Genomic DNA, 16,259 nt, shown 5'->3' with positions numbered 1-16,259 from the left:
CTGTCAGGGTATTTTGTAAAAATTATGAGATGTTTAGTTTTGAGAATACTTTCAGTGTAAAATGTTTTGTGGTGATAGATATATCAGAGGCTTTTTGTAATAAATATGGGATGCTTACGTTTGAGAAGACTTTTAAGTATAAATTTGTTTTTCTGATCTATATATATCAGGAAATTATGTGATGATTATGGGAAGTTTAGTTTTAGAGGGTATTTTCAGTTTCTTTTTTTCTGATAAATCTATCACGGCAGGTTTAACTCATTACCTGCTGCATTATCATAGATGTATTTGTTAGGACCATTCATATACATTAATGTTTTTTGTTTAGTGCACGTACAAATATGTAATCGCTTATATGTGAATGTCTAGCATATGCCTGTACTCCGTAGCTATATCATATACAGTAGACTCGTTATAACTTTGTTATATATCTGAAAACTTCTATATAATCGTGAACATTTTTGTTGATAGACCCCAAGGAAGTTTGGAAATGAAAAGAGAATTATTGTTGTCATTTTTAGTCTGATTAATACAGAGCGCACAATATTCTCTCTCTCTCTCTCTCTCTCTCTCTCTCTCTCTCTCTCTCTCTCTCTCCTGCTGCCAGATGGTCTCATTCTCGCTGTAGGGAATCCAGAAAGTGCGCCTTTTGAGGGAACCTATTGATCTGTACCTCACTTTCTTTTCTTCCCACATTTTATTTTTTTTCATTGTTTTTACTTTTTCTTTGTCCCCCCTTCTTTTATTTTTTTACTCCCCCTTCAACTTTTACCTTATATTGTATCTTTTGTACATATCTCGCCCACCTTCCCTGGTAATTCCGCCAATGCATGGAGAGACGCTATTGGTCTCCGTTTTTGGTCATGCCTGTGGTGGGCTTAAGTTTATATATATTATATATATATATTCACGCGTACTCGTTTTTCCTTTTTTTTGTATTTCTGCTTTTGATTCATACAAGCATACATGTGTGTGTGTATATATACGCGCACCCATGCACACGCGGATTTTATTTGTACATAATGCATAATATATATATATATATATATATATATATATATATATATATATATATATATTAACACATTTCTCTCTCTCTCTCTCTCTCCTCTCTCTCTCTCTCTCTCTCTCTCTCTCTCTCATGCTTATTTATCTTGTCAAGTTTGCTAACATTTTTCATGTTCCTCACATACTTTCTTGACAATGTTCCATTAACATCAGCGCTTTATTTTTTATATTTGTATTGTTTTTTTTTATCTCTAAATCCCTATCCCATCCCTCCCTCCCTTTAGGAGAGAGAGAGAGGGAGAGAGAGAGAGAGACCGAGAGAGAGAGAGAGAGAAACAACTTGGCTCAACGGCGCCTTGAATCTCCAACTGCTCCACAACTTTTTGAAGGTTCGTTCAGTAATTTATGCCCCGCCTACAGTGTCTCGCAACTTCGCTTATATTAACACCTTTTAAACTTCTTCTTTTTTCTATTTTGGTTTCTGTACCAGGCATCCACTTCCGGCCTACCGTCATCCTCCTTCCCAGTATACCCTTCATGCCCTGGGCAGGCGTGCCTTTGCGTTTATAGGTTCACTCCTCTTGAAATTCGTGGGCGAGACCCTGTCCTAGGCGGCATTTGACCATCCTCTTCACTCTCCCAACAGAGAAATAATTGTTCTCGGTATAGAGAGTAATTGAAAAATGACGTATCATTTAAAAAACATCTGCCGCATTCGCTTGCAGTTGTTCTCTTACCAGTCAAACTAGCTCTTAATTCTCTGTTGTTTCTGTTCATCATGGTCTCACGACTTTCAGTTAACCAAATGGACCTGTCACGTCCTGACCTCAGATATACTTCTACGCCAAGCCTGTCGCTTTTGTTTGTTTACATTTATTCGTAATCTATTTTCATTCCGTAACATTTGGTAAGCGCCTCAGTGGCATGATCGGTATGGTCTTTGCCTGCCACCTCGATGGCCGGGAGTTCGATTCTCTGACATTCCATTGAGGTGTGAGAGATGTGTCTTTCTGGCGATAGAAGTTCACTCTCGTCGTGGTTCGGAAGTCACGCAAAGCCGTTGGTCCCGTTGCTGAATAACCACTGGTTCCATGCAGCGTAAAAACACCATACAAACAAACAAACAAACACAACATTTGGGATCTCTTATAGGCGGCCACCTTCCTTAAAAAAAATGAGACTCTTCAGACGCTTATATTATTCCTTACAACAACTGTTTAATTCTTCATTTGTCTTCCGACTCCAGTTAACAAACAAACTTCCTCCCTTGCGACTAGATTTCCAAATACAATCTGTATTGTGATCATTATTCTTCCGTAAAACAGCAGACCTTTTCCAAATAAGGTAAGATTGGTTATGCCTCTGTTAATTCTTAAAAGGATTTTGTGTTTCCCCTTTTCCATATGTAAGAGGGGACAATTATAACCTCTCATCCACTCCCAAAGAACCTTTCCTGTAATCAGACGTAATTTACATAACCTAATTAGCCGCTTAACGACGCTATTATCACAGCTACGCAGCATCTCTCTCATTTGCTTTTGGGTTTTTTCTTCTTACATATTATTATTATTTCTGCCTTCTCGGTCTCCACAGCCGCCTTCCTGCTGGTATTTGAATAGTTCATCAACTCTTGTGGTCATCAGCCGTGTCATGTCATCAACAGTCGTCGCCACCACAAAATATTATACTGAGGTTGAACGTCAAATCTGCTCATGGCTGCTTTTCTTTGCCAGAAATCTTCAGTTCTTGCCTCATCCAGTTTTTTGTGTGATTGTTGTTATGACGTAAATTGATTTCGTGGAGGAATATTTTTTTTTTTTATTTCGTGAAGGGAAATATTTTGCTTTAACTTGTCCAGTGTGTGTGTGTGTGTTTTTTATAGCTAAAATTGATATTTCTCTAACTAACTGCGTATAAGGGGACTGTCTACCTTGGCTTAGCACAGCTCGTCCAGGTTTTTTTTATAAATTGAAATTGATATATCTCTAATTAACTGCATATAAGGACAATGTACCTTGGCTTAGCATAGCTCGAATGATTTAATCTGGCGACGTCAGAAGCTGTTTGACCAGATTATCTGTGTTTTCCCTTTGTTCCTTTTAACTATATTTTTAATCGATATTTTGTTGATTTAATTCAACTTTCAGTCTTTCAGTTTATTCCATCTTTATTTTATTCATACAACTCCATTCTGTTTAATAACGATTGTGTTTTTAATTTGTTTTATGTTATTATTCCTGTGACTAATTTTCTATCTTTTTTGTTCCTTGAGCTCATTTATCTTTCATCTCTTCCATTCCTTGTGCTACTTTTAATCATGGGTTTCTCCTCTTCGTTCATCTCTTTTCCTGTTAGTCTTTTTTTCCACTTCTTATTTGTATGTTGAACGGATTTTTCCATTTCCCTGTTGTTTCTTTAAATCATTGTTTTTATGTAGTTCTTTTTTTTTCTCAGCGATTTCGTTTCACTGTTCTTTCAATGTCACTCGTGATGTCACTGTAACATCCCCTCTCTTTCCTGTTTTGTTTGTTTGTTTGTTTGTTTGGTGATGTGACCCGGGACCCTGATATTATGACCTTGCTCCAGGGCTGTTTCTCAGGTCGTAACCCTAGGTCATTGGCTTGGTCGTAAAGGAAGGCAATTTGTAGTGTTTATTAGTTCCTTTTCAGGATATTCTACAGAGAGAACATCGGTTTTGTAAATGAGCATTTCTTATGAGGACCCTTCATGAGGCCTTTTCAAAGCGCTGAATCTTCTGGGAGATTTATTATTATTATTATTATTATTATTATTATTATTATTATTATTATTAATTGTGACCCAAGTACATTTCTTTTTGGCTTCAACTTTTTTTACTTGTCTTACGTGTCCTATGCTTTGTGAATTCTTGGACAATTTTGTTACACTGACAATCTATAAACGATGAAAAAGTCCTTCAAATACTGATTAATTTGAGAGAGAGAGAGAGAGAGAGAGAGAGAGAGAGAGAGAGAGAGAGAGAGAGAGAGAGATTACTATTCTTGTTCCCGTTTGCTGCTAATATATACCAGCAGTTATAATTTTTTAGTCATTAGTCAATTCACCTTAGCCAATTAGTGAGATGCTCTGACCGAGAATTTGGGCATGGGGGTTTTGGTTTTATTATATATTTTTCTTAACATATGTCGATATTTTTTTTCGGCAGTTTCGAAGACGACTGTGGTGAGGGCGGGGAGAATTTCTGTCATTAGTATTTACCCCCACCATTTCCATGAAGATTCTTTCAGAAGCATCTTGCAAGCATCCATTGAGTAGCTGCTGGCGTGAGCAGTGGTCACAGAGTTGGTCATAGATGGTCAGTGTCAGTGACCTTGTCGCCGAGTTAGATTGACGTGTCGTCCGTTGACTCATGTGTATAATGAGGCGTCAGTCTTCATTGTGTTTTGTTGGTCTGTGCCCTGTGTCTGTATGTATCTGTCTGTCTCCACCACGTACGGTACAGAAATCCGTCTTTATGTTTCATGTTGTATACGCGTTCAAGATTTAATGTTCACTCAGGCCAGAAGGTCGTTTCCTTTACACTGAAGTAAAATTCATGTTTTCATTAAATGACCTCTAAAGACACAATGAAAAAAAAAAAAAACAAAAAAAAAAAAAAAAAAAAAAAAAAAAAAAGGCAGAAAAATTCATGCCAAAATGCGATACGAAAAATGTCTCCAAAATGTGAACAAATTAAGTTCAATAGGTTAACAGAAAATTACAAAATCATTGTGCTTAAAAAATGGATAAATTCATTGTCAAAATACAATACGGTAAATATATCCAAAATGTGAACAAATTAAGTTCAATTTGTTGATAAAAAATTACAAAACCATTGTCAAAACACAGGACGAAAATAATAGAAACTTGTTTGATATAACTTATGAAATCAGTAAATCATACCCTGGTTAATGTACTTTGATGGAGGAATATTAAAATGATTTTCTCTTTCGTTGTGAGGAATTGATGAGCCTGGAGGTCCATATCAGACCTCTTGTTACCTAATTAAGGATTTTTGCTGCCATGCTGGTAGATAAACAGCTGCCTCTAAAACAGGGTATATCTTAAAATGAAAATTATATTTCACTGGTGGGAGACAAGCTGTATCTCACGGAGCCAGTGAGAATATGAAAGGGAAAATTTGTCGGTGACGGTGACGAACACTTTTTTTTTTTTTCCAAACTATCTTTCATCCTTTCCGCCTTCAGAAAGTGATCGTTAGTTATTAAACAACGTTGCAAAAATATCTTATACATTCGGTGAATAGACACACACACACACACACACACACACACACACACACACACACACACACACATATATATATATATATATATATATATATAGATAATATATATATATAATATATATACATATACATATATATGTATAACAGAATCACGAAAGTTTGGATCGTGATAAATCCATAAATAAAGGTATATATATATATGTAAAGGTATAAGCCACGAGGGAAAAGTAAACAACGGAGTTTCCGACAAGATCTTTCGACGTTCAACGTCCTTTGCTAAGTAAAGGACGTTGAATGCCGAAAGATCTTGCGGAAACTCTGTTGTTTACTTTTCCCTCGTGTTACTTATACCTTTACATATACATAGCATATATATATATATATATATATATATATATATATATATATATATATTATATATATATTATATATATATATATATATGTGTGTGTGTGTGCGCGCGTGTGCGTGTGTGTGTGTGTGTGTGTGTGTGCGTGTGTGTTAGAGATCTGAAAGAAAATTAATGACCGACCAAACAGAGACCTTAAAAATGACGGCTAACGACAAGATATCAAAGGAAGCAGACGTAGAATTATGCTGACAACAGGCAGCAGCTCACAGTGCGTAAATTATTCTGAAGGGTTGCAGAATTATAATCATTATTATTTCTAAGGAGCCTTCGTCTCAAAATTTTGATTCGTATGGCGTCCTTTACATGACGTGCAGCTTCTGAGTACTCGATTATTTGTAGGCGGTAAAATTCTCTCTCTCTCTCTCTCTCTCTCCTTTGAATGTCATGCATCATTGTTTGGTGCTTTATGAGTTGACTGTAAATTGTGATGGCTGATTTTCAAAAGTTGGGTCATGGTTTAGCGGTTTTTGTTTGTTTGTTTGTTTGTTATACTTATAAATTCATTTCTTGGGTGAGTAAGTTGTTGAATGCAATTCCTCGATGAACTCCACTTATATTTAACTTCAGCAGGTGGAATTTTTGCCTCTTATGACTTCGTTTTTGATTAAGTTTTTTTTATTATTATTATTATTATTTTTTTTAGAGAGATATAAGTTATCTTCATACTATTGCGACTGTAGCTCCCTACTTTGTAGTCCATCTTCTCTCTCTCTCTCTCTCTCTCTCTCTCTCTCTCTCTCTCTCTCATGGTCGAAACTTCCTCTCTCGTGGCTGCTTCTCTTCCCAACACCAGGCTCTTCCGCTGAGAGAGAGGAGAGCAGAGAGGAGAGAGCAGAGGGACGGAGAGAGAGAGAGAGGAGAGAGGAGAGGAGAAGAGGAGAGAGGATTGTGACTGAGACACCACCAGCCTCCCTCCAGTTAGCTCCTGTCCTGGAGCATCCCTGTCGGATGAAAAGCATCCTTCTCCACCCAGCACCTGTTCCTCTCTCTCTCCTCTCTCTCTCTCTCTCTCTCTCTCTCTCTCTCTCTCTCTCTCTCTCTCTCGTGTACATAAGTTTCGTTGCCTTGGTTAATCTACTAATGGGTGTCATGGTTTGGGGCAACGTCCAGACTTGATCGTCTCATAGTATATCTGAAATATTATGAATGAATAAAAGATGTACGCCTTTAGGCGAGATTAGATAATTGCTAGCTGTACTTGTTCTCCTAATACATATACGTATGCTTATATACACACATATAATATACATATATATATATATATATATATATAGTACTATATGTATATATATATATATATATATATATATATATATATATATATATATATATATATATATATAACGAATACCACAGAAAAATTATGTTCAGAAATCCAAGCGCTTTCGTCTTTACAAAGACATTATTGTCTTAGTAAAGACGAAAGCGCTTGGATTTCTGACCATCATTTTCCTGTGGTATTCGCTTATTTAATTAAGTCACGTGCATCTACTGTGATTTTTTTAAGCATATACATATATATGTATTTATATATATAAATATATATCTATCTATATATATATAGATATACATATATGTATATTTATATCTATATAATATATATATATATATATTATATATATATGAATATATATATATATATAGCGTGCAGAGAATGTGACAGACAGTGATAACTGTTGTGTCCAGCGGTTACGCTCACCAATTATGTATATTGCAGTGACCACAAGTTACCGACGTTCAATTTCAATCTAATTTCCTAATATTTTTTGGTTACGATTTCCATTGAAAGCCTTGGGCTCCCAAAGCGTACACATGCCATTATACATATCATATAATATAATATATATATTATATATATATATAAGATATCTTTATATTCTATTTATATATAAGATCTTATTATTAGAAAAGGTATAAACACAACGACTGTTTGGAACGGTACCTACAGTCTTTGGCTTGTAACAGCTTATTAATCCAAGAACAGGTAGCAGTGATTTAGTTTGCCCATGTTTGTAATGTAGAAACCTGTTGGATAATATCTGCGTATTGAATTCCGCTGATATTCGCTGTTCTTTTGAAGAACACGAAGTTTATACTTGCTTTGGGGAATAGGCAATACAGTCATTTATGGATCAGAAACTTCTTGATTTCTTCGGGAAACTATGTGAACAAAGTGTATAACCTTGACCTTACAGTAGCCAAGCGACTCGTTTTATTCGGCGCGATTTGGTAGAAATAAAAACAGCGCACGAGATTATTTAGCGATAAGTGATGTCTTTGACACCATTCTGACATTTCCTGTCTCTGACAAGGAGCGAACAAAGATCAACTGATATGAGATAGATTGAATGATGTCAGAGGCATCACCTGTCGCTACGTAATCTCGTGTGCTTTTTGTTTTCAACCAAATTAAGCTGATTAGAATAAGTCGTCAGGGTACAGTAATATGTATGTATTATGTATGTATATATATATATATATATAAAAATATATATATATATATATATATCCACCCACATATACATACACACATATACATACATACATACACACACACACACACACATAGAGAGAGAGAGAGAGAGAGAGAGAGAGAGAGAGAGAGAGAGAGAGAGAGAGAGAGAGAGATTGCAAAATCAGGTGGATAATTTTCTGCCAAGGATTCACAATCTTTGTCTCGTAATTCATATCACTCGTTATGAGAGAGAGAAGTTTGACAGACAGAGCATTCACAGAGTGCGTCGCCGAAGTGTTTGTGTATGTGCGTGCGTACAAGGATGAGAAAGTTTTGAGTTCCGTTGAGTGCACTGGGTGATTGAACGCAACCCTTGCGTAGCTCAGTTGTGGATTCTCTCACTCCGAAAGCGGTAGTGTCTTGTGGCTTCTAAAAAGCGGGCCACTTCACGCTGTTGTTGCCTTCGCAAATTTCACTTTCGTCCGCGATTGGTCTTAGTGGGTCCTCCTGGCTCATATGTTCCCAGTTTTTGCGGTCTTCGGTTCCAGAAAGATTTGCTTGCTTGTTTGCTTTACATTGAAGATAGTATTTTCATTAGTTTTTTAATGGTTCATTTTGTGTACTTGACACATCGCTTTGCTCTCGAGTTAATGTGCTGTTTGTGAAACATTTGACTTTTGATTAAGGTGATATACTACCTGGATGTACTACATTTCCTGATTCGAGAACCTCTTGCTCCTCGGGAAAGGCGACATGTGGCTGTTTACCTTTCCTGCTTATTGAATGTTTAACCGTGAGTTCACAATTCTTTTGCGTCGATTGTCAAATCATGAAAGCAAAAGTTTGGCTGCTCAATAACAGAAGTTTATGAGGATGGAGCTCTCTCTCTCTCTCTCTCTCTCTTTCATTTGTTAATGTAAAACTACTTTTAAACTATTTCATTTTTAGTTTCCTATTCGTTATCCTTACGTCGTCAGTAACCTGGATGGTGCGACGCCAGTTTTAATGACCTACCTCTCTCTCTCTCTCTCTCTCTCTCTCTCTCTCTCTCAAGCGTATTCAGCTTTATATTAAAATGGGCTTGTGTGGTCATTTTAATATGTCCCATACTGCTCATAGTCATTAGAATGACTACAATTCTCATTTGAATTATAGGAACTTTGATATACCTCTGTAACAAATTAATGTTTCGTCGAAGAAGGAATGTTTTTCGTTATATTGATAAGAAAATGGAGAAATTTAAAAATAGTTTCGAAGGGCATAGGACACGAATTGAAATTAATTACCAGAAAAGCAGTACACCGCAATGATGTTAAATTGACAGGGAATGAACGTCGTCCTTAATAATAATAATAATAATAATAATAATAATAATAATAATAATAATAATAATAATAATAACAATAATAATGATAATGTTCATGAGATATGATTCAAATTTCAACTGTAGTAATACCAGCAACAACAGAGATGTTAAAATAAGATTTTTTTAGCCGAGTAATAAACGACGCCTGTTAATAATAATAATGATAATAATAATATTATTATAATTGGTGGTTGCAGGTCCACAATAATATAGTATGTGGGTATATGGTCTTTAATGGATATTAAAAGCTTTCGAACCTTCTGCTAGGTTCATCTTCAGTCAAGATGAACTGATTGACTGAAGATGAACCGAGTACAAGGTTCGAAAGATTTTAATATCCATTGAAGGCCAAATACTCACTATATTGTGGACCTGCAACCATTGTCATCATTAATAAGACATTCACGATCTTGTGATACACACTTTGTTCTATAAAATTCCACGATTATATCGTAAACTCAATATTACTATGACAAAGACAAGTGGTAAGACCCTCTAACGCATGAACGGTGTTCCTCATCGTCATCCGTGTTTATTGTAATCACTTGATTTTGTGTTTTTTTTTTATAGTAATATAGTTTACAATATAATTGTGGAATTTTTTTAACACAAATTATTATTATTATTTATTTCTTATTATTGCCCCACGAACTTTTTTTTTTTGACAAGCTTGCTAACATCAAACAACAACAACTTTCACAAAAGTAACAGCAAAGTTCTTTGTCGTAGAACGAATCCCGTGCGGGGTGACTGTATCGAGGCGTATGTGGGTGAGGTTGGGAGGGGGACGGGGGAACCCAGAGGGGTTGGAGGAGGAGGAGGAGGAGGAGGAGGAGGAAGGAAGGGGCACTACCCCGTCCTCTGTTGTTTTCCCGTTCGCCGCCATAGTGAAGATAGGAGACCGATGCACTCCGCCAGGCGACGAACCTGCTGCTGCGTATAACGGTCGCTGTTGCTCGTCGCCTAATAGGATTGCGTCATGGAATGCTTCGTCGGGTGGACGGGAGAGGGCGGTAGGGTCGTCTCTCCTTTAAGGCCGTTTCTTTTGCTTTTATTTTGGTTTGTTTACTTTTGTGTTTGTTAAGTGCTTGGTTGAGTCACCTTTAATGTAGCTGAGGTGTGTGTGTGTGTATGTGATACACTCGTGTGAATAATCATACTTTGCTTTTTTATTCTCTCTCTCTCTCTCTCTCCTCTCTCTCTCGTCTCTCTCTCTCTCTCTATATATATATATATATATATATATATATATATATATATAATGTATATATATGCATGTATAAAATACATAAATTATACATATATATGTATATAAATTGAAGCTACCACCACCTGAAGCCCTCCCTTAGCTTGAAGGGGAAAAATACGCACACATACTGTATACATATCTTAAATAATACAAATGTATACATATTAGAATGTCTATCTTAAATAATACAAATGTATACATATTAGAATGTCTATTTTTCCCCTTTAGATTAAATGCTATATATTTGTGTATATATGTATATTAATATTTATATATGCATATATTCCTCCATCTTTCTAGACGCTGTAATACATACTTATGCGAATATTCCTCCATCTTTCTAGACGCTGTAATACATACTTATGCGAATATTCCTCCATCTTTCAAGATGCTTTCGATGTGAAGCCTTATAATTATCTCTTCCATTTTAATCTATTGCCTTTTAGGCCAGGTAGTGTAATTAAGGGCAGTAGATAACAATTCCTACACATAGATTTTTAATTTAGAAGCCCAGAGAGAGTAGGGGTAATCTACTAATCTACTTCCCTTAAACTGCTTGGCCTAATAGGCTAGAATTCATAAATAGTCTAATTGAAAAATCTCGTTAAAGAAGAAAAAGAAAAAAAATGTAAACTGGACAGGCTATCCTCGGCATATAACCCAGCCGAAATAGATGTGACAGAGAGACCCATCCCCCCTCCCCCTTCCCCCTTCCTTATCCTTGCCGCACCGACGTTATAAACATGCACGGAGAGCGCGAAGTTTGTTTATTTGTTGTTGTTTAGAGACCCTTGTCACCGGCAGTGCAAATGTTCCAGGCTCGCCTTCGCAAAGTTTTCCGTGACGAGTGATTCTCAGGGAGTTCGTGTTCGACCGCTGTGACTCTCTCTCTCTCTCTCTCTCTCTCTCGTTGCCTGTGTGATGGGTTAAAAGCTTGCAGCTATTTTATTTTTATTTAGTATTGTTGCAGTCTGTACCTTCGTTGAGCTCTCTCTCTCTCTCTCTCACACACACACACACACACACACACACACACACACACACACACACACACGGCGGACGTTTCCTGTGTGATGGGTTAAAGTCAGACTTACGGTGCAATTTTATGTTAGATTTTTTTTTTCTCTCCTCTCTTTAATATCGAACGTCGCTATTTTTTTTTTTTTTTTTTTTTTTTTGTTTTTATTTTGTAGTCAGGTCTCCTCACCTACTCTCTCTCTATCGGCTCCCCCCCCGTCCCCTCTCCACTCTCTTCTCTCTCAAGGTACGAAATCATTTTTCTTTTTTTTTTGACATTCTTACCTGATCTTCGTTTAGTATGAACACGAAAGAACAGTTAAAAACAAGTGGGAGGAGTGATGTATGCTCAAAAATGGCTGTAATATGATTATGTAGGATGCCGGGGAATTTCCTTTCAAGATTTATCAGGCGCATTAATTAATGCAAGTCACTGTATGAGAGAATTCGCGGAAATCTCATTAAATTTCTAAAGTTTTCGGTCGTCTTACTATAGTGCGTTTCCACTCTTTTTGTTCATGAGCTTCGTACGCTCGAGTTTTCATATTGTTTCGCGCGGATTTTTATTCTCATTACGCGCTCTCCTTTATTTACGCGTGCGCGCACACGTTCTTGGTTTTTCGTAATAGAATTGTAAGGTGCTTGCCCTCCCGTTATTAATTTTTGTTAACTAGTGTTTATTCCCTGAAAAAAAAAAATCAGGTGATACAGCGATAAATACGCACCTCAGTGGCGTGGTCGGTTTGGTCTTGCCCTGCCACCTCGGTGGCCGCGAGTTTGATTCTTGGGCATTCCATTGAGGGGTCAGAAATGTGTATATTTCTAGTGATAGAAGTTCACTCTCGACGTGGTTCGGAAGTCACGTAAAGCCGTTGGTCCCGTTGCTGAATAAATACAGGTTCCATGCAACGTAAAAACACCATATAAACAAGGAATACAGCGAAGAATATGATCATTGATTTATGAGTTCGCATTGTTGCTCTCCAGGCATTTAAAAGTCACAATGGATTAAGTGGCTTTAATATTGCGTGGTATATGTTTTTTTTTTTTTTGTTTTTGGGAGGGTTTATTTTTTTTTTTTTCCCCCCTTTTGCCATTTTTTTTTTTTTTTTTTTTTTTTCAAGAAGACAGTTGTGGGATTTTAAAAAAATCCTTTTTCCCACTGCTGAAGTTGTTCTTTTCATTTATTGAAACAAAAGTGCAGAATGATGTTGATTATTATGCTTATGGTATGTTGTACGTTAATTGAGAAATTGTAGGAAACGGCTTGGAATGGAGTCTTGTAATTAGACGAAGGCATAAATGTAAAAGAGTTATTACAATAAATTCGTAAAAATTATTGCAATAAATTCGTATATGTATGATACCGTCGCTTCTTCTCTCTCTCTCCTCTCTCTCTCCTCTCAAATCTCTCTCTCTCTCTCTCTCTCGACTCTCAAATTACAAACTTTGACACGGGGAACGTCACAAGGATGGAAATGTGAATTTATGAACTGAAATTTATTTATTTGTGGGAAGAATGATGATGTCTCGAAGACATTTACTGTATACTAGTTTGTAAATGTACTCACGGTTATTCTTGCAAGTACTTAAAGTATTATACCTACTTTTAATTTGCCGTTCGAGTGAACCTCATTTTCTTTTATCCCACGCCGGGGAGAGAGAGAGAGAGAGAGAGAGAGAGAAGAGAGAGAGAGAGAGAGAGAACAGAGAGAGAGAGATTTGCCACATTTAGAGTATAGATTTATATACTCGACCTTGTTTGTGAGAAAGTTTCCATGTCACAGAATTATATTTTCACACACAGAGAGAGAGAGAGAGAGATGCCACAATTAGATGTATAGATTTCTATACTCGACCTTGTTTGTGAGAAAGTTTCCATGTCACAGAATTATATTTTCACAGAGAGAGAGAGAGAGAGAGAGAGAGAGAGAGAGAGAGCTGGTTAAAGCGAACGTGTGTGTGTGTGTACACGCATAGACCCAGCGGCTTTAACATTTACACGAACAATGGCAAAGCTGTTTGGTGTTTTGCAGAGACTTTAACAGTGGGGACGGGGACCCCTCCCCACCCTACCCCACCTCAGAGCTCATTGATATGTTGTTCCGATCTGGTTGTACCAAATCCCCCTGGAATTTGGGTGGGGGAGTGTGAGGACATTCCTGTATTTTGATTAAGTGGATATATATATATTTAGTAATATATATACATTATATATATATATATATATATAATATATTTATGTTTATATAATGTGTATATATGTGTATGTATACTATATGTGTGTAAATATATATAATATATCGATATATATATATATATATATATATAATTACACCACATACATACATACATGATACTTTTATCTTTTATTTCTTTTAATGATTTTGTTATAAATGCACAGGTAGAAACACTTAACGTATATACTGTAGGTTGAGGCTCTTTGACGATGCTTAAATTATTTTTATTACATTATTACACCTGTATGTATATACATAAGTACAGTTATACATCATATATATATATGTCTATGTGCGTGTGTATGTGTATATTTATACATACATACATACATGCATATATTAATTATGTATAACCACAAGGACACGATATATTATTATTATTATTATTATTATTATTATTATTATTATTATTATTATTATTATTATTATTATTATAATAGTATATACACAACATTAAGAAAACAAATGAAGACGTCATTTCACAGGAAACAAGCTTCTCAATATAGTGTTCACACGTGGAATAGAACAATGGTGCCAAGGGAGAGAGACACAACATAACTCATGCTGGATCACGCCGAACGGTGCCAGACATCTCAATGGGACGTAGTGACAAGCTCCTTGTGACATACGATCAAGTCAAACACTGAGGAAAGAGCGAAAACGTGAAGGGATTCCAAGGGCAGTGGGTTTAATCCCGGCTGCATATTTCCCAAGTCTGGAAGGAGTTTTAGGGATGGGGAAAATTAGGACCAATCAAAGCACGTGGAGCTGATCCATGACGTCACAAGCCACGCCTTTTAGACTCCCTCCTCACTCCTCCATCAGTCCTATATCCATTACTGCTGCCAGTTTACGATGCCGAAGAAATACTTTCTTCTCAATTTCACAGCTTACGGCTTGTATGGAATATACATTTTAGTCAGATATATCTAAACATAATGCAAAAACAAACTAAGAATGTTTTTTTAACAACAATATATTCTTCAAATGAGATACACCGTGGAAATAATAATTATTGCGTCATTTGGCTTCTCCCTCTTGATAAACTAATATTTTCCACATCGCGAATTTCTAAATTATATAACTTTGAAAAAATGCATGTTTAAAAGCCATTATTTATAAAGGGTTGCGATAACTCTTCACGGGAGAAATCACACAATTACAAAAGATGGTAAGAAAAATGATGGTAATCCTTGACACCTGTTTGATAGGGGGACAAAATAGAGAGAGGGAGTAGGCTTACACTACGGATTTCTATGACATTATGCTATTTCGATAGTAATGCACAAATTACTGTGCATTGTATAAAAGCAATATACTGGTCCTAACTAGGCCATGAACGGAATCAGACTGATATAGTCCCTACTATTTACAGGGAACACAGTTTCAGCTTCATTCATTAAATTATTTCAAGAGCTAATGTGCCCTAAAGGAAAAAACCCTTAAAACTACGGTTTTTTTGTTTGTTTGGTGATCTAAGTTAGCCTACCAATGGTAAAACCCACAACCAAAAATATAGTTACGTGACAAACTCATCCTGTCAGTAGCTAATACGGTTGTTTTTCAAGGTGCCCTTGATAAGCTGTAGTAAAAAATTGCCTTTTTGAGGTGGATTCCGTTTCCATAAAACCTTCCAGATGTCCTTACCTGATTGGTCCTCGTCATTCATTGTGTACAAATATATAAAAAGTTTTTATTGAAAATTTTTTGCTTTTGATTTTTTACTTTTCATACATTGTGTACAAACAAACAAAAAGTGACAATAAAATTCAGTATTGAATATTTTTAGCAAGCCCTTACGGGATTTTTGCTTAAAATTCGTTGGGTACAAAGAAAACACTGATTATTTAATTTATTTAATATTCTTGGTAAACCTTTCGTACTTGCCATTCATTGTGTGCAAAGAATCAAAATGAGTATTTCATTAGTATGTAATACTTTTAGAAATTATAGGAGTACAGAATACTACTGTTTACGGAGTTACAGTAGACTTTTTACTAAGCTGAACTAGAGTAGAATTGATGCATAAATTTATTAGAACTGCGATATGCTTTAAAGTAAATAAGGATGACACTTTTTTCCAACTCTCTTTCAACAGAAAATTTTATGCAAATATTCAACACGTATCAATTAATTAAAGCTAGGGATAACGGTAGCATATGAGTATACGACAATTTTCATCCAAGCTCACATTCAATGGCCAATGTATGCCTTAAATTAAGTGCATAATATTTTTTTACATAGA

The sequence above is a fragment of the Macrobrachium nipponense genome, chromosome 14 (assembly GCF_015104395.2).
Source record: "Macrobrachium nipponense isolate FS-2020 chromosome 14, ASM1510439v2, whole genome shotgun sequence".
Taxonomy (NCBI): Eukaryota; Metazoa; Arthropoda; class Malacostraca; order Decapoda; family Palaemonidae; genus Macrobrachium; species Macrobrachium nipponense.
This window is presented reverse-complemented; position numbering follows the sequence as displayed.